Source organism: Aquarana catesbeiana, linkage group LG08 (genome assembly GCF_042186555.1).
Source record: "Aquarana catesbeiana isolate 2022-GZ linkage group LG08, ASM4218655v1, whole genome shotgun sequence".
NCBI lineage: Eukaryota > Metazoa > Chordata > Amphibia > Anura > Ranidae > Aquarana > Aquarana catesbeiana.
In genome coordinates, this window is record NC_133331.1 from 194529991 (window position 1) to 194549665 (window position 19675).

Consider the following 19675-nt stretch of genomic DNA (forward strand, 5'->3'; position numbering starts at 1 on the left):
TTTTTTTTCTTTCTAACTGACAAACAATTCAAATATGTAGATGGCCATGTCACATGACTTTTTTTTTTTTCTAACTGACAAAAAATTTAAATTTGTAAATCTGTTAACCTTTCACTGCCAGAGACAGTTTTGACATTTCTCACACACTTGTTACAATAAACATGTTTTTTAGCTATTTAAATGGCTTATAATAGCCAAATATGAAATATTTTCTGAAAGCATTATAATTGAATGAAATCCTACATACCTTCTGGGTGTCTCTGTCGGGATTTTAGATGAATACAGGGGCAGATGGTGTTAAGAACTGCCCTGAACCCCCGCCTGATACCCTTACACACCCCCCTACGAGGGGCTTTGGGCTGTGCGGGGGGCTGGTTTTCTGATGGTAAGGTTGCAACCATTTTTGATTGCATATTTGGATCTCCTTTGATGATAAACAGAAGATCCGCTGACTTAATCGCACTTCTGTCACTATGAAAACGAGCCAATTATAAAATAATAAGCAACGTGTCTCAGAGCAACAGATCTCACGTCCTTTCCCTACAAGAGAAATTCTGTGAGTGAGCCCAACTGCCACCAGAGCTCCTTATGTCAGGAATGTGACATCATCAATGACATCATCAATGACCATATATGGGCATGTCACATGGCCTCTTTTTTTTTCCACCTGACAAGTTAACCCTTCGCTGCCCAGAGACAATTTTGACACTTCTCACACACATTAAATGGGCATGTGACATGCCCATATATGGGCATGTCACATGGCCTCTTTTTTTTTCCACCTGACAAGTTTACCCTTCGCTGCCCAGCGACATTTTTGACACTTCTCACACACATTAAAATAAACATGTTTTTTAGCTAGAAAAATGTCTTATGATAATAATTATTATTATAATTTTTATAAAATATAAAATATGAGGTTGAGATGAGTAAATAGATACCCAAAAAGACAAGATGTAATCATTTTTTATTTATTTTTTTCTAACTGAAAAACTGACATATGTATACACGGTCATGTCACATGAGATTTTTTTTTTTTTCTAACACAAAAAATTCAAATTTGTAAACCTGTTAACCCTTCGCTGCCAGAGACAGTTTTGACATTTCTCACACACTTGTTACAATAAAGATGTTTTTTAGCTAGAAAAATGGCTTATAATAGCCAAACATGATATATTTTCTGAAAGGAGCGACCCTGGAGAATTAAATGTTGGTTGTTGCCATATTTTACGTCACACGATATTCGTGCAGCTGTTTATTAAATGCAAATTTTCAGGGAAAAAAAATACACAAATGCATTTTTTTTTTAACAGTAAAGACACAAATGCATTTTAGTGCACACAAACACCATATAATACCTACTTTTTTTTTTTTTAAATATAAGACATGAGGTTAAGATGAGTAAATAGATACCCAAAAAAGTCAAGATTTAATAATTGTGCACATCTGAGAAACAATTTATTTTTATTTTATTTCATTTAAATATATATTTTTTACACTTTTCAATTATTTTTTTTTTTAAATTCAACTTTATCGATACAAAAACAAAAAAAAATAGGGTTTTGACCAAAAATACACTTTATTGATTACAGGTGCCTGTCAAAAATCTAGAATATCCTCAAAAAGTTAATTTATTTCAGTAATTCAATTCAAAAAGTGAAACTCATATATTTTATATAAATGTCTTACACACAGACTGTGTTATATTTCAAGCATTTCTTTCTTTTAATTTTCATGATAATGATCAATAAAAAAAAAGAAAGGATTTTTAATACAGAAATGTTGGCTTAGTGCAAATTCTGTCCATGTACAGTATAGTATAGTAACTCCCAGCATGTCCCCATAGACCTCTATGGAGGATTCTTTGTATGAACTACAAGTCCCAACATGTCCCCATAGACCTCTATGGAGGATTCTCTGTATGAACTACAAGTCCCAGCATGTCCCCATAGACCTCTACGGAGGATTGTCTGTATGAACTACAAGTCCCAGCATGTCCCCATAGACCTCTATGGAGGATTCTCTGTATGAACTACATGTCCCAGCATTTCCCCATAGACCTCTATGGAGGATTCTCTGTATGAACTACATGTCCCAGCATGTCCCCCATAAAGCTCTATGGAGGATTCTCTGTGTATGAACTACATGTCCCAGCATGTCCCCATAGACTTCTATGGTGGATTCTCTGTGTATGAACTACATGTCCCAGCATGTCCCCATAGATCTCTATGGAGGATTCTCTGTATGAACTACAAGTCCCAGCATGTCCCCATAGACCTCTACGGAGGATTGTCTGTATGAACTACAAGTCCCAGCATGTCCCCATAGACCTCTATGGAGGATTCTTTGTATGAACTACAAGTCCCAGCATGTCCCCATAGACCTCTATGGAGGATTCTTTGTATGAACTACAAGTCCCAGCATGTCCCCATAGACCTCTATGGAGGATTCTCTGTATGAACTACAAGTCCCAGCATGTCCCCATAGATCTCTATGGAGGATTCTCTGTGCCTTGCAAAAGTATTCACCCCCTTGGCTTTTTACCTATTTTTTTACATTACAGCTTTTAGCTCAATGTTTTTTTTAATATGAATTATATGTGATGGATCAGAACACAATAGTCTAAGTTGGTGAAGTAAAATTAGAAAAATATATACATAAAACTATTTTTCAGAAATAAAAAACGGATAATTGTCATGTGCGTATGTATTCACCCCCTTTGTTATGGAGCCAATAAAAAGCTCTGGTGCAACCAATTACCTTCAGAAGTCACATAATTAGTGAAATGATGTCCACCTGTGTGCAATCTAAGTGTCACATGACCTGTCATTACATAGACACACTTTTCTGAAAGGCCCCAGAGGCTGCAACACCTAAACAAGAGGCACCACTAACCAAACACTGCCATGAAGACCAAGGAACTCTCCAAACAAGTAAGGGACAATGTTGTTGAGAAGTACAAGTCAGGGTTAGGTTATAAAAAAATATCCAAATCTTAGATGATCCCTAGGAGCACCATCAAATCTATCATAACCAAATGGAAAGAACATGGCACAACAGCCAACCTGCCAAGAGACGGCCGCACACCAAAACTCACGGACCGGGCAAGGAGGGCATTAATCAGAGAGGCAGCACAGAGACCTAAGGTAACCCTGGAGGAGCTGCAGAGTTCCACAGCAGAGACTGGAGTATCTGTACATAGGACCACAATAAGCCGTACGCTCCATAGAGTTGGGCTTTATGGCAGAGTGGCCAGAAGAAAGACATTACTTTCAGCAAAAAACTAAATGGCACGTTTTGAGTTTGGGAAAAGGCATGTGGGAGACTCCCAAAATGTATGGAGGAAGGTGCTCTGGTCTGATGAGACTAAAACTGAACTTTTTGGCCACCAGAGAAAACGCTATGTCTGGGGCAAACCCAACACATCACATCACCCAAAGAATACCATGCCCACTGTGAAACGTGGTGGCAGCATCATGCTGGGGGGATGTTTTTCAGCAGTCGGGACTGGGAAACTGGTCAGAGTGGAGGGAAAGATAGATGGTGCTAAATACAAGGATATTCTTGAACAAAACCTGTAGCACTCTTTGTGTGATTTGAGGCTAGGACGGAGGTTCACCTTCCAGCAGGACAATGACCCCAAACACACTGCTAAAGCAACACTTGAGTGGTTTAAGGGGAAACATGTAAATGTGTTGGAATGGCCTAGTCAAAGCCCAGACCTCAATCCAATAGAAAATCTGTGGTCAGACTTAAAGATTGCTGTTCACAAGCGCAAAACCATCCAACTTGAAGGAGCTGGAGCAGTTTTGTAGGAGGAATGGGTAAAAATCCCAGTGGTAAGATGTGGCAAGTTCATAGAGACTTATCCAAAGCGACTTGGAGCTGTGATAGGTGGCTCTACAAAGTATTGACTTTAGGGGGGTGAATAGTTTTGCACATTGACTTTTTCTGCTATTTTGTCCTATTTGTTGTTTGCTTCACAATAAAAAATTTTTTAAAAATCTTCCAAGTTGTGGGCATGTTCTGTAAATGAAATGATGCAAATCCTCAAACAATCCATGTTAATTCCAGGTTGTGAGGCAACAAAACAGGAAAAATGCAAAGGGGGGTGAATACTTTTGCAAGGCACTGTATGTACTTCATTGCCAAGAAGACTGTACTTCTGTCTTGGAAAGGAACTACTCGTCCTACTCTGACCACCTGGCCTCAACTGATAAATGATAGTCCGCCTTTGTATAAGCTTATTATTGGACTTAGGAAGAAACCTCATCTCTTGGATGAACTATGACATAAATGGGTGTCCAGCCCCATTCCCCTGACAATGCTAGACCCAGAAATTAGTGTGACCCCCCCCTTTATTTACCTTTTGTTACTTCTGACATTGTAGTGCTACTTTGATTTGCTATTACCTCTTTCATTCATACATATAATTGTCATTGTGGTTTTTTCCAGAGGAATGCTTTCATGCCAACCTACATACACTATATTACCAAAAGTATTGGGACGCCTGCCTTTACACACGCACATGAACTTCAACGGCCTCCCAGTCTCAGTCCATAGGGTTCAATATTGGGTTGGCTCCGCCCTTTGGAGCTATAACAACTTCCAGCGTCCGATCTTCCATCACCGAGTGCAATGCACGCCGCAACCGGACTCAGAGCGGAGGAGGCGTGTCCTCTGGTGTCACACTTCTCTGTCTGCCAATCCAATGGATGGGTCTGTGTTTGGTGGTTGCCAGGAGAACGGTAATTACCTGACTGCATTGTGCCAAGTGTAAGGATTGGTGGGGGGGATTATGGTGGGGGGGTTGTTTTTTTAGGGGTTGGGCTTGGCCCCTTAGTTCCAGTGAAGATGTCAGCATACCAAGACACCAATAACAGGACATGGAGGTCCCCCCCAAAATACTTTCCACCCGTGTGTGTGTGTGTGTATATATATATATATATATATATCCCAGTCTTAGTCCGTAAGGTTCAATATTGAGTTGGCTCCGCCCTTTGCAGCTATAACAGCTTCAACTCTTCTGGGAAGGTTACCCACTAGGTTTAGGAGGGTGTCTATGGGAATGTTTGACCATTCTTCCAGAAGTGCATTTGTGAGGTCAGGCACTGATGTTGGATGAGAAGGCCTGGCTCACAGTCTCCGCTCTAATTCATCCTAAAGGTGTTCTGTCAGGTTGAAGTCAGGCCTCTGTGCAGGCCAGTCAAGTTCCTCCACCCAAAACTTGCTCATCTATGTCCTAATGGATCTTGCTTTGTACACTGATCCAAATCATTTGGTGGAGGGGGGATTATGGTGTTGGGGTTGTTTTTCAGGGGTTGGGCTTGGCCCCTTAGTTCCAGTGAAGGGAACTCTTAGGATGTCAGCATACCAAGACATTTTGGACAATTTCATGCTCCCAACTTTGTGGGAACAGTTTGGGGATGGCCCCTTCCTGTTCCATCATGACTGCGCACCAGTGCACAAAGCAAGGTCCATAAAGACATGGATTAGTGATTTTGGGGTGGAGGTACTTGTCTGGCTTGCACAGAGTCCTGACCTCAACCCGATAGAACACCTTTGGGATGAATTAGAGCGGAGACTGCGAGCCAGGCCTTCTCGTCCACCTGCCCTCTATTTATCCATTAGAATGCATGTGCTTCCACTGTTGGAGACGCTCATAAATTTGCAAGGGTTAGGACTGCAGGTGATACAGGGTGTCGTGAAGGGGCCCTGCAGCTTATGCCTGCATTTGCAAATGTGTGCTAATAACTAAACCCCTATTTTTAACGCAGACTGTTAGACAGGTTCATTCAGTCGGTAAGCAGACTAGTTGGCGAGTTGAGCTGGGAATTTTCTCTGGTTTTGTCGTCCACATCAGTGTCTGACCTCACAAATTCAGGAAGAATGGTCAAACATTCCCATAGACACACTCCTAAACCTTGTGGACGGCCTTCCCAGAAGAGTTGAAGCTTTTATAGCTGCAAAGGGCTGGGCCAACTCAATATTGAACCCTACAGACTAAGACTTGGATGCCATTAAAGGTCATGTGCGTGTAAAGGCAGGTGTCCCAATACTTTTGGTAATATAGTGTATATTCCTAAGGAGAGTCTAGCAGGAGGGGCATCCTTCCTGCTTCATCCCTTCATCATCAACATGCTAATTAAAAATTTTCAATAAAACTTTTTGATTTTCATTACATACCCTTATATAGACTTGGTGACATTGCTTTCTTAGTTACATAGTTACATAGTAGGTGAGGTTGAAAAAAGACATAAGTCCATCAAGTCCAACCTATGTGTGTGATTAAATGTCAGTATTACATTACATATCCCTGTATGTTGCGGTCATTCAGGTGATTATCTAATAGTTTCTTGAAGCTTTCAATGCTCCCCGCTGAGACCACCGCCTGTGGAAGGGAATTCCACATCCTTGCCGCTCTTACAGTAAAGAACCCTCTACGTAGTTTAAGGTTAAACCTCTTTTCTTCTAATTGTAATGAGTGGCCACGAGTCTTATTAAACTCTCTTCTGCGAAAAAGTTTTATCCCTATTGTGGGGTCACCAGTACAGTATTTGTATATTGAAATCATATCCCCTCTCAAGCGTCTCTTCTCCAGAGAGAATAAGTTCAGTGCTCGCAACCTTTCCTCATAACTAATATCCTCCAGATCCTTTATTAGCTTTGTTGCCCTTCTTTGTACTCGCTCCATTTCCAGTACATCCTTCCTGAGGACTGGTGCCCAGAACTGGACAGCATTCTCCAGGTGCGGCTGGACCAGAGTCTTGTAGAGCGGGAGAATTATCGTTTTATCTCTGGAGTTGATCCCCCTTTTAATGCCAATATTCTGTTTGCTTTATTAGCAGCAGCTTGGCCTTGCATACCATTGCTGAGCCTATCATCTACTAGGACCCCCAGGTCCTTTTCCATCCTAGATTCCCCCAGAGGTTCTCCCCCCAGTGTATGTATTTTTTTTATTTTATTTATTTCAGGTACTTATATAGCGCCGTCAATTTTACGCAGCGCTTTACATATACATTGTACATTCACATCAGTCCCTACCCTCAAGGAGCTTACAATCTACGGTCCCTACCTCACATTCATGCATACTAGGGACAATTTAGACAGGATCCAATTAACCTACCATGTGTATAGATTGCATTCATATTTTTGCCACCCAAATGCATTATTTTACTTTTTTCTACATTGAACCTCATTTGCCATGTAGTCGCCCACCCCATTAATTTGTTCAGGTCTTTTTGCAAGGTTTCCACATCCTGCGGAGAAGTTATTGCCCTGCTTAGCTTAGTATTGTCCGCAAATACAGAGATTGAACTGTTTATCCCATCCTCCAGATCGTTTATGAACAAATTAAATAGGATTGGTCCCAGCACAGAACCCTGGGGAACCCCACTACCCACCCCTGACCATTCCGAGTACTCCCCATTTATCACCACCCTCTGAACTCGCCCTTGTAGCCAGTTTTCAATCCATGTACTCACCCTATGGTCCATGCCAACGGACCTTATTTTGTACAGTAAACGTTTATGGGGAACTGTGTCAAATGCTTTTGCAAAATCCAGATACACCACATCTACGGGCCTTCCTTTATCTAGATGGCAACTCACCTCCTTATAGAAGGTTAATAGATTGGTGTTAGGGAAATAATTTCACCATCTCAGACCGTCCTCGGGCATCAAGGTAATATTTATTGCATATGCAAGAGAAATGAATTACACGTTCATGCAGCCTTCATCATTTCTGAAGAGAATACTATGGTACATGTTTTTTATAAGCCCCCGACACCCCCCTTTCCTGTCTTAAAATGCCCAGTCTCATGTATTTTCAACTTTATTCTGGACACAACAGGAAAGGTGGAAGTGTCTGTTACAGACTGTTATCTGCATATAACAATGCTTACAGGATACTGACTTGAAAACTCCCCAGGTCAACACAAAAATTCAAAACTGCACATCTAAGCATATTATATTGCTGAGTATATATATATATATTGCTGACTCCATATTATCACTATAACTTATTTCTAGGCCATGATAATCAAAATGGCGTCTTTCATAACTGACATTTAAAGTATAATTTCTCTAACATCTCCCCCCTTTTATACTAATAATGTCAATAATTCAAATTTCCAGGTTTTTCATTTTACCAGGTATTATCATTTAGACAGATAAGTCCTTAGCGAGAGTTGTAAATTCATCATCAAGTTCCGAGTATAGTTCCGTGTCGCTCTGGAGGAGCATAGTTTTTGTTAAAGATGTGTCAATCAGTCTTTGAAGAATTCCCCTAATACAGGGAATGCAGCAACATCCACACAATGTAAGAACTGCGGCTGCCATGACAATAGAGATAAGCAAACTTTTTGCAAGATCACCCCATTTACCAAACCATTTTCCGAAAAGTCCTGTCAGGGGGTTCTCTACACCAGAGTTCTCAGCTAATTCTTCGGATAGCATTTGTAGGCCTTGTAAGGCTTTGGTGATACTTCCATCAGGTGCCGTATTGTTTGGAATAAAAGTGCAGCAGAAGGTGCCGAACATTTTGCATACCCCGCCCCTTTCTGCCAGCAACATATCCAACGCTATACGGTTCTGCCACGCTGTCAAAGAGGTGGCGTCCAATTGTGCTGCTATACCTTTGATAGCATCTCTGGTGTAATTCACAAACCTCTGCTGGTTGTAGTAGATGTAGTTTATCCAGTCGACGTTCTTGTTGGGCTGGACCCATATGAAGAGTGAGGTGAGTCCAGCTGTTATTTGATTCTGCGCTTTAATTTCATCTGGAACTCCTCGTGGAACACCTATATACACTCGATTGTCAAATGATCCTTGTGGTGTTTCTCGCTTAATACGTTTAAAAAAAAAAGTATTTACCTGGTAGTTTCATTGATTCATTACTCATGGGAACTATATAAAAGGGAAGCAGCAATCGGGTAAGGGCACAACTACCCTCCCATCTAGGTGGCAGTCTGGGCCTTAGTCTCTTATCTCCACACAAACACCAAACATCAGCCAATTGCTGTTTCTGTTCCTGAAACCATTTTAGTTCATACTTAATGTCTGTAGTAAGGGTTGTAATTGCACAGTATTCAGGGGACAGGGTGCCAACATTTGTACCATTACTATTTTTAGAAAAACAAGTAAAATTTCCTGGTAATGCCTGTACTGATGGGGGTATACTTTGCATCATAGTCTTAGGATAGCTCTTTTCTCATCTACACATTCTGACCCAGTTATATTTTATGAGAACATTCTTATTATACAAGTCAAGTCTATTTCCTCTTTAGGGAGAGGAACGGTGGCTAGTTATTGAATATAATAAGGTTTACCATACAACATTTCATACGGTGTTAGTCCTTTAGCAGTAGGGGTAATTCTTATACTCAACAATGCCATTGGCAAACACTAAACCCATTTATTTTTCCCTGTTTCCTTCAACAATTTTCTTAGTTTATTCTTTAAAGTACCATTGTGTCTCTCCACTGTGCCCACAGATTGTGGGTGGTAGACACAGTGGTTTTTTTAGGTCAATATTGTACCATTTACCAATTTGTTGTATTGTTCGGTTTACAAAATGGGAGCCATTGTCACTGTAAATCACAGAGGGAATCCCATGAAGTGGAATCACCTCTTTAATAAGTACTTTGGCTACTGACTGCCCATTTGGGTGTGCCATAGGAAAAGCTTCCGCCCACTTTATAAACAACAATAATCATAAAATCCATGCATATCGTGTGAAAGGGATAAGAGGGTTGTGGGAAATGACCTCTTAAGGGTCTTAGGGCACCTTGAGCATGGTATCTGTTACAAAGCGGACATGTGAGGCATAAATCTCTAGAGTCATTCGTAAACCCATATGTTGTGAACACCTTATTGATCACCTGCACCATCCCTCCTTTTGAGATATGGGCTTGCCCATGGCTCAATAACGCAGCATATCTAAATAGTGATGTAGGTAAGATGGGTTTACCTTCTGTACTTGTGTATATACCATTGACCAGTGTTGCCCCTTTAGATAACCACTTTTGTTTTTCACCTGCCGGTGATGTTTTCTGCATTTCTGATAACCATGTTTTATCAATAGCTTTCCGTACCTCACCATTCTCTTGGGGACCTGTATAGTATATGTGTGTTTTTTGCGGTCCTGTAGTAGCTTCCCTTGCGGTCTTGTCTGTTAGTGCATTCCCTAGAGCAATTGGATCTGTTCCCTTTCTGTGTGCTGTACATTTACAAATAGCCACTTATGTTGGTTTCTGTACATTTTCTAGAAGGGCCAGAATAAGATCTCTATGTGAGATTAGTTTACCTGTGGACGTAATCATACCCCTATTTTTCCATTGCTGGGCAAATATGTGTATAGTAGAAAAAGCGTATTGGCTGTCTGCATAAATATTTATTTTCTTCCCTTCCCCTAGACTACAGGCCCTAGATAGGGCAATAATTTCAGCTTGTTGTGTAGAGTAGGAACTGGGAAGGGGTCTGGCTTCAATGACCTGGTCATGTATTACTATAGCGTATGCCGTTTGATGTACCCCTTTATCGTCCTTTTTACAAGACCCATCAACACAAAAGGTAATGTCAGCATCTAGAAAGGGAACATCCGTGAGATCCTTCCTTACAATCTACAGTTTGATAAAAGGTTTTACTTTAATTAGGAAGGCTAAGCATAACCCACAATGAGGTGCTTTACCTTCGTAAATGCATCCTCTGCTTGCACATTCCACTGAATGGAATCTTTTGCAGCCATTAGTGAACCATAGATGAGATCAGAAAGAGGCTCCACCTCCATAGCATAATTTGCTATCCATGCTCTACAGACATTTGCCATGCCAAGAAATGACATCATTTATTTTTTTGGTATGTGATTTGGGGACTTGAAGGATGGCCTCTTTTCGGATCTCATGCAAAAGTCTACCTTCTTGAGATAAAATGTAACCCAGGCATTTCACCTTTTCTTTCCACAGTTGTAATTAGTCTTTGCTGACCTTTTAACCTTGGTCTGCGAAGAAATGCATCAGAACCATGGTAATTTTACATACATTACTACCAGAATGTCATCCACATACAAGAGAATTTAACTCACACTGGGAGGTACAAACCGAGACAAATTATTGGACATTCTTTGTGAGAATATAGTTGGACTTTCACAATATCCCTGGGATAACCTAGTGTATGTGTACCTCTTTTTTTTTCGTGTACATAAATGCAACCCAGAACTGACTGTCTTTGTGTAAGGGAATGGAAAAGAAGGATTACTGTTATCAATAACAGAAAATACCTCGTTCTCTGGGTAGAGCTCGTTCAGGAGGACATGCATGTCTGGGACCACCGGGGCCCTCGGTAATACGGCCCCATTGACTGCCTGTAAATCCTGCACGAGTCTCCACCCATCTTTCTCTCCCTTATGCCTCCTATACCTCTGAATCCCTCTGGATTTTAGTTTCTCATCTGCCAGTTGGACCCAGTTCGTGATAAATTCTCCTAGCTCATGCCATGATACCTTGGGGTTCTGGGTAACCGAAACATGAGGTACAGTATCCTGCCTGTATATTTGCAGAATAGGCTATGGTAGAAGACAAGTAGCCACGCTATTTCCTTCCTTATCACAGTACAGACATTTTAATAGAACTTCAGTGTTAGTGAGACTCATTAACTGTTTCTCATAGGACTTATCAGGCCCAGAGGTCTTTCTGTAGTACATGGTGCAATAGAGGTTTGTCTGGACCTTATACCTTTTCCTCACAGACTCTTTTTCAATTATTTCTGCCAGGGTTTTGGGTATATTTAATCCCTCAGTTTGCAAATTCCAGGCTATACCAGTATCAGGGCTCATTATCCACGGCTGTGATTTGTTTTTCACACAGCCGATGGGCTCTGAGACCTCCCTCCACTGGTATGACAGAAATATCAAGAGCGTGCAACATGTCTCTACACAACAAATTAACAGGACATTTAGTCATAATGACAATTTTACACTGAGCCTATTTACCCGTCTGTGGATCTTCCACAGTAAGGCCTTCAGACATGACCTCCTGGTGCATCAACCCATTTTGCAGATTTTACATATACTACACCTTTTTCTTTTCATATCCAGCGGGTGTATTTGGGTCCTGCAAGCCCCAGTATCACAGAGAAATGTTAGCCATCTACCCTTCACAACCAAGATTATTTCTGACTTGACTTTAGCATGCAAACAAGTTTCAACAGTGCACACATCCAAAATTTCAGATTCTTTCTCATCATTTTCTTCTGTATCTCTCTCTCTGCAGACATACCAACATCTTCATGCATCTTCCTCTCTGCTTGACCTACATTCTTTTGCCAAGTGACCTCTTTTACCTCACAGGAAACACTCCCCTCTCTCTTTTTTTTTTTTCATAGTCCTAAATGCGGGGCCTTGTTCAGGTGTTTCCTATCCTTCTGTTCTCCTTCTCAATGACATACACATCATTACCTTCATCTTCATAAACACTTTCCCTTTCTTTACTCTCTTTTTTGATTGGAAGTGCCGCTTAGCATGCCTCGCATACTCTATCAGCCCCTGTAGTCTGCAGATCCTATGGTTGATCATGTGTTTGATAACAAACTTGATATAGGGGCAAACAGCCCCTTCAAGATTGCATCCTTTAGCTGTTGCTCATATGGGCTATCGTTTGCTTGATTTACTGGGACTTCTATTCCTGAGTGATTATTGAAAATCTCCCTCATCCTAACAATGAAATTGTCCACTGTTTCCTCTTCTCCCTGCACACACTGATTTATAATGGACCAGTCGGCTCGACGTATCCATCTATTCTCTATCCTTGCTATAAGAGCATTCCTCCTGTTTTCTAGTGCTGCATCATCATGAGGCAACACAACTCCCTGATTGTTTAATCCACTCCAATCTCCCACTACATGATGCCAGTCGGGACCCAGGATCTGTCTGGTGACCTGCTCTATTTCCCTCCCAATAAGATGATAGTTAGCAATCATTCCCATGATACCATCCCTGATTTAAGCTATGTTAACCTTGGGATGTGGTACCCCTTCAGTAGTTTTTGTAACATCCTCAGGGGTCCAGGGGCGATAGACCATCATAGTGTTGGGGACTACTATACCTCCTACATTTTGTCCTGCCCTAGGTTTGGGAACTTCAATTAGTGGAAATTTTTCCTCTCCACATTCTGTTTGTTCCCCAGCTGAGGGGGATATCAATTGGTTCACCAGGTCCCCGAAAAATTTTGTAACAGTTGCTGTAAAGGGGGTCCCTTGTGGACTCCTCTGGACAGCAAGAGTCATTTTGAGAGGGGTTTTAGCTGCAGCCATAGGAGAATCGGTTGCATCTGCGGGTGACCCAGGTGACCATGGGGGAACAACAAACAGTGGAGAGTCAGGTTGCATTTGGTTTGTTATGTTTTGTTCAGTCAATACTTGCTGAACTAAACTTCAGAGGACGGTCATATTATTTATGTGTCCCCAAGGGATTTTCTGCAGTTTACAAGGCTGTCTGGATCTAAGATCCAATCGACAAATTTCCTTTATCTGCACCCGGATATTAGTATGGGACCATACCCCTATATCAAATGACAATTAACCAGAAGAATCAAACAAGAACACACAAGAGAGAACACCCGTAATGCTCGACTGCCGCCAGGTCGCCCTGAGCGCGTCTTCCCAAAACGCGGGCTAGTCACTAGGTCTGCCCATCCAAGATGGCCACAGACGGATCTATACGGGGAATACGTGACCACTTATGTCCCCTCAACAAGAGTAAGCAGATAGGAGGACAGAAACAGATAAACCTTCGATCAAAACACACAAGAGAGAACACCCGCAATGCTCGACTGCCGCCAGGTCGCCCTGAGCGCGTCTTCCCAAAACGCAGGCTAGTCACTAGGTCTGCCCATCCAGGATGGCCACAGACGGATCTATACGGGGAATACGTGACCACTTATTTCCCCTCAACAAGACTAAAGCAGATAGGACAGAAACAGATAAACATTCAATCAATCTCTATATTGTATGTATATATATTCAAATCCCTTATTCATCAAATTCCTAATCAAGTCTAACACAAAAGGTTGATAATGCCTTTTAGCAAGGTTTGTAGTTTAGGAAAGTTGGCTCTTTTGAAATTCAGTGTCTTTGTGTTCCCTTCATGTTTCCTATTTGTGTGATTTATACTGAAACTAATTGACCTGTGATCGCTGTTACCTAAATTGCCCCGTATTTCCACATCTGTGATCAGGTCTGTATTGTTGGTAATCAGTAGATCCACTAATGTTTTATTTCTAGTTGGTGCGTCTACCATCTGACCCATAAAATTGTCTTGCAAGACATTAAGGAACTGGCGAGCCTTAAATGAATGCGCGGTTCCCTCTGCCCAGTCTATGTCTGGATAATTAAAATCCCCTATTATGATAACACTTCCCATCTTTGCTGCTAATCCAAATTGTGATAGGAGATCCGTCTCCACTTCCTCCCTCAGGTTAGGGGGCCTATAGCATACTCCCAGTATTATTTTCCCCTTAACTTCATCCCTTTGGAGCTCTACCCATAAGGATTCCACCTCCTCACTAGCTCCCTCAGTGATGTCATCTCTCACATTCACTTGTACAGGTGAGTTGCCATTCTTCTTGTCACTCTTCCATAAAGGTCAGATTTGTGGAGAACACGACTAATAGTTGTCCTGTGGATAGATTCTCCCACCTGAGCTGTGGATCTCTGCAGCTCCTCCAGAGTTACCATGGACCTCTTGGCTCTTCTCTGATGAATGTTCTCCTTGCCCGGCCGGTCAGTTTAGGTGGACGGCCATGTCTTGGTAGGTTTGCAGTTGTGCCATACTCTTTCCATTTTCAGATGATGGATTGAACAGAGCTCCGTGAGATGTTCAAAGCTTGGGAGATTTTTTTTTTTTTATAACCTAACCCTGCTTTACACTTCTCCACAACTTTATCCCTGACCTGTCTGGTGTGTTCCTTGGCCTTCATTATTGTGTTTGTTCACTAAGGTTCTCTAACAAACCTCTGAAGGCTTCACAGAACAGCTGTATTTATACTGAGATTAAATGACACACAGGTGGACTCTACTAATTAGGTGACTTCTGAAGTCAACTTGTTCCACTAGATTTTAGTTAGGGGTATCAGAGTAAAGGGGGCTGAATACAAATGTCCCCCCCCCCACAAACACACACACACACACACACGTATCACATTTTTTTTGTAAAAAAATTTTGAAAACCATTTTTAATTTTCCTTCCACTTCACAATTATGAGCCACTTTGTGTTGGTCTGTCACATAAAATCCCAACAAAATACATTTACGTTTTTGGTTGTAACATGACAAAATGTGGACAATTTCAAGGGGGTATGAATACTTTTTCAAGGCACTGCACATGTTAGTAATGGCAGATGAAATGCCTTTTTTTTTATCACTTCCTCTTTATCTTGCAGGCATCTTCATGCTCTTTCCTCGGCACGCGCTCTTTTTGAAATACGTGTTTAATTTTAATATCTGCTTAGGAAAATGCAAATGCTGCAACTGTCTTAAAGTGGTAGTAAACTCTGTTTTTATTTTTCCCTACAGGTAAGTTTATAATAGGGATTACCTGTAGGTGAAATGAATATCTCCTAAACGTGCACCGTTTAGGAGATATTCTGGCGAGCAGCAGGCGGTCAAGTCACTGGCGCACGCGCTCTGAAGGAACAGTATACCCGTGCCGTTCCTTCAGAACTGTGTGCCCCAGTGAGACTCTCGTGGGCATGCGCGGAGGGGGGGGGGATTGACTTCATTGCAGCTCAGCCAGTCAGAGGGCCGGAGTCCCCGAACCTAAAAGGAAGACCAGGTGAAGATGGAAGCCTCTGCAGTGGTTACAGCGAGCCACTGGAGGGCTTCGTTTTAAGGTGTCTTTCATAATGTGCTAGTATGCGGTACTTACTAGCACATTATATCGCACAACCCCTTTAAAACGGGTTGTAAACCCTTGTGTTTTTTCACCTTAATGCCCCCCCCCCATTTTTACTGACAGTCTACTGACTGGAATGGTACCAGCTGATTGGAGAAAAGCCAATGTACCACCAATATTTAAAAAGGGCCCAAAATACATCCCTGGGAATTACAGACCAGTTAGCCTAACATCAATAGTATGTAAACTCTTGGAGGGGATGATAAGGGACTATATACCAGATTTTAGTAATGAGAACGGTATGATTAGCAGTAATCAGCATGGATTCATGAAGAATCGTTCTTGCCAAACCAATCTACTAACCTTCTATGAGGAGGTGAGTTGCCATCTATGTAACTTACCTGAGCCCGGTCTTTCTGGCCCCCGGGAACGAGAACGCCAGCTACGGCTGGTGTGTCGTGTCCTGATTGGATCCTGTTTGTCCTGATTTGATAGATTGATAGCAGCGCAGCCATCGGCTCCCCCTGCTGTCAATCAAATCCAATGATGCCGGGCCGAGTCCACTGTGCAGTTGGTTTTTGCACAGAGTGGCTCCCGATCCTCCTCTTCTGGGGTCCCTCAGCGGTGCCGGTGGCTCCTCCTCCTCTTCTCGAGTTCCCCCGTCAGAGAAGCGCTCTCCTCCGTGCATGTCAATAGACGCAGCAACAGGACGCGGGAGCGCGCCCGCGCGGGGTGTCCCAAAGGAGAGCGCTTCTCCGACGGGGGAACTCGAAAAGAGGAGGAGCCACCAGCGCCGCTGAGGGACCCCAGAAGAGGAGGATCGGGGGCCACTCTGTGCAAAAACCAACTGCACAGAGGAGACAAGTGTGACCCTATGTTTTAAAAATAAAAGGGTTTAGTAACCCTTTAAATGCACTTTACAAAAGAACATATAAGTCATGCATTACTACTTGGTCAGTCTTACATACATAGTTACATAGTAGGTGAGGTTGAAAAAAAAGACACAAGTCCATCAAGTCCAACCTATGTGTGTGATTATATGCCAGTATTACATTGTATATCCCTGTATGCTGCGGTCATTCAGGTGCTTATCTAATAGTTTCATGAAATTATCGATGTTCCCCGCTGAGACCACCGCCTGTGGAAGGGAATTCCACGTCCTTGCCGCTTTTACAGTAAGGAACCCTCTATGTAGTTTAAGGTTAAACTTCTTTTCTTCTAATTTTAATGAGTGACCACGAGTCTTGTTAAACTCCCTTCCGCGGAAAAGTTTTCTCCCTATTGTGGGGTCACCAGTACAGTATTTGTAAATTGAAATCATATCCCCTCTCAAGCGTCTCTTCTCCAGAGAGAATAAGTTCAGAGCTCACAACCTTTCCTCATAACTAAGATCCTCCAGACCCTTTATTAGCTTTGTTACCCTTCTTTGTACTCGCTCCATTTCCAGTACATCCTTCCTGAGGACCGGTGCCCAGAACTGGACAGCATACTCCAGGTGCGGCCTTTTTTTTTCCATGCGTGCCTATACAATTTAATAATAAAATTATTTAATAATTAAAAAAAATAAGATAAAAAAAAAAAACACAGATTGTGGTAATAAAGTTAACATTTTTATTTAATAAAATTTAACAAGATTTACATAAAACTTAAAGGCTAAATGAAATGCAATAATATCATTAAAATACAACATAGGAAAACAACAATACAATTTAACAGGATTATTTACATAAAGGCCATATCAAATAAATAAATAAATAAAAAAAAAACAAAAAAAAAATTTTTTGTATTATACAATAGCACAAACAATAAACAAACAAAGCAAATCAACAAAGAAAAAAAGCATAACGTACAACGTGAGGTTGCAACCCACAGGCGTACAAAACAGGCATAAATAATTATTTAATAAATGATAAATTCCTTAGATCGTCGTACATCCAGGCTACAAAGCTGTACGATTTTTTTTTTTTCTGCATCACCTGAAAAATAAAATTTAAATAAATTAGGAAATTACTACATTGAGAAAAAAAAATGAATGAGAAGTACAAGATTTAAAATACTTGGTTATAATATATAGATATTATATATTTTTTATATATTTTTTTAAATGAAAATAAAATAAAAAAAAATGTATACAATATATATATATATATATATATATATATATATATATATATATATATATATATATATATATATATATATACACATACACACACATATACACATACATATATATTATTATATATATTTATTTATTTTTTTTTTTTGCTTTTCTCTTTTTTCTCGTTTTTTTTCTTAATCATTTTCCGCCTTTTTCTTTATCTTTTGATGTAAATATATTTATTGATTTTAAAGATTAGTGTTCATTATGTACGGCCCCAGTCTGATGACTCTGACAATCAGCTGATTCTGGGAGTTCTCCTTGTTGGATCCTTTTCACATATCAGATTTCTGGCCTTTGTCATTGTTATGAATAAACACGAAGGACTCGTATGAAATGCATCAACCCGTCTCCTGATTTTTTTGTCTGGCTTAAGTGACAAACAAACGACTTTCAACAATGTTTTGTGTGTGCCGCCCTCAGTGCCGGCCCAAGACATTGTGCTGCCTGGTACCAAGAATGAAATGCTGCCCCCCCCCCCCCCCCAAAAAAGAAAAAAAATCACGCACAACAAAATGGCTTGGTAACAGAAACTGCTTATCAGCCAATCACACGGCAGCAACTCAATGCATTTAGGCATCTAGACGCGGTGAAGACGACTTGCTGAAGTTTAAACCGAGCATCAGAATGGGGAAGAAAGGAATTTGAAGTGACTTTGAACGTGGAATGGTTGTTGGTGGCAGACGGGCCAGTCTGAGTATTTCTGGGATTTTCACACACAACCATCTCTCGGGTTTACAGAGAATGGTGGGAAAAAGAGAAAATATCCAGTGAGTGGCAGTTGTGTGGAGGAAAATGCCTTGTTGAGGTCAGAGGAGAATGGGCAGACTGGTTCCAGATGATAGAAAGGCAACAGTAACTCCAATAACCACTCGTTATATCCAAGGTATGCAAAATACCATCTCTGAACGTACAAAACATCGGACCTTGAAGCAGATGGACTACAGCAGCAGAAGACCACACCGGGTGCCACTCCTGTCAGCTAAGAACAGGAAACTGAGGCTACAATTGGCACAGGATCACCAAACTGGGACAATAGAAGATTGGAAAAACGTTGCCTGGTCTGATGAGTCTGGATTTCAGCTGAGACATTCAGATGGTGGGGTCAGAATTTGGCGCATGGATCCATCCTGCCTTGTATCACCGTATCAGGCTGGTGGTGGGGGTGTAATGGTGGGGGGGATATTTTCTTGGCACACTTTGGGCCCCTTAGTACCAATTGATCATCATATAAACACCACGGCCTACCTGAGTATTGTTGCTGACCATGTCCATCCCTTTATGACTACAGTGTCTCCATCTTCTGATGGCTCCTTCCAGCAGGATAATGCACCATATCACAAAGCTCAAATCATCTCACCACTGGACAATGAGGTCCCTGTACTCCAATGGCCTCCACACTCACCACATCTCATCCAACAGAGCACCTTTGGGATGTGGTGGAACGGGAGATTGGCATCATGGATGTGCAGCCGACAAATCTGCAGCAACTGTGTGATGCTATCAGGTCACTATGGAGCAAAATCTCTGAGGAACGTTTCCAACACCTTGTTGTATCTATTCCACCAAGAATGAAGGCCAAAGGGGGTCCAACCCGCTACTAGCAAGGTGTACCTAATAAAGTGGCCG

At 41.4% G+C, this 19675-nt stretch overlaps 1 long non-coding RNA gene across 2 annotated transcripts in view; it reads right to left on the reverse strand.

The window, feature by feature from the left end:
- Positions 1 to 16987: 16987 nt before the first annotated feature.
- LOC141106205 (uncharacterized) overlaps positions 16988 to 19675 on the reverse strand; it is a 210228-nt gene continuing 207540 nt past the window's right edge. Inside the window, exons 3-4 of one of the 2 annotated variants that reach the window (XR_012235695.1) lie at positions 17736 to 17861; positions 16988 to 17407 (exon numbers count right to left, since the gene is read on the reverse strand). This is a non-coding gene — a long non-coding RNA (uncharacterized lncRNA). Of the gene's footprint in view, positions 17408 to 17473; positions 17862 to 19675 lie in introns of those variants that run through there. The other variant, XR_012235694.1, reaches the window with a different exon arrangement.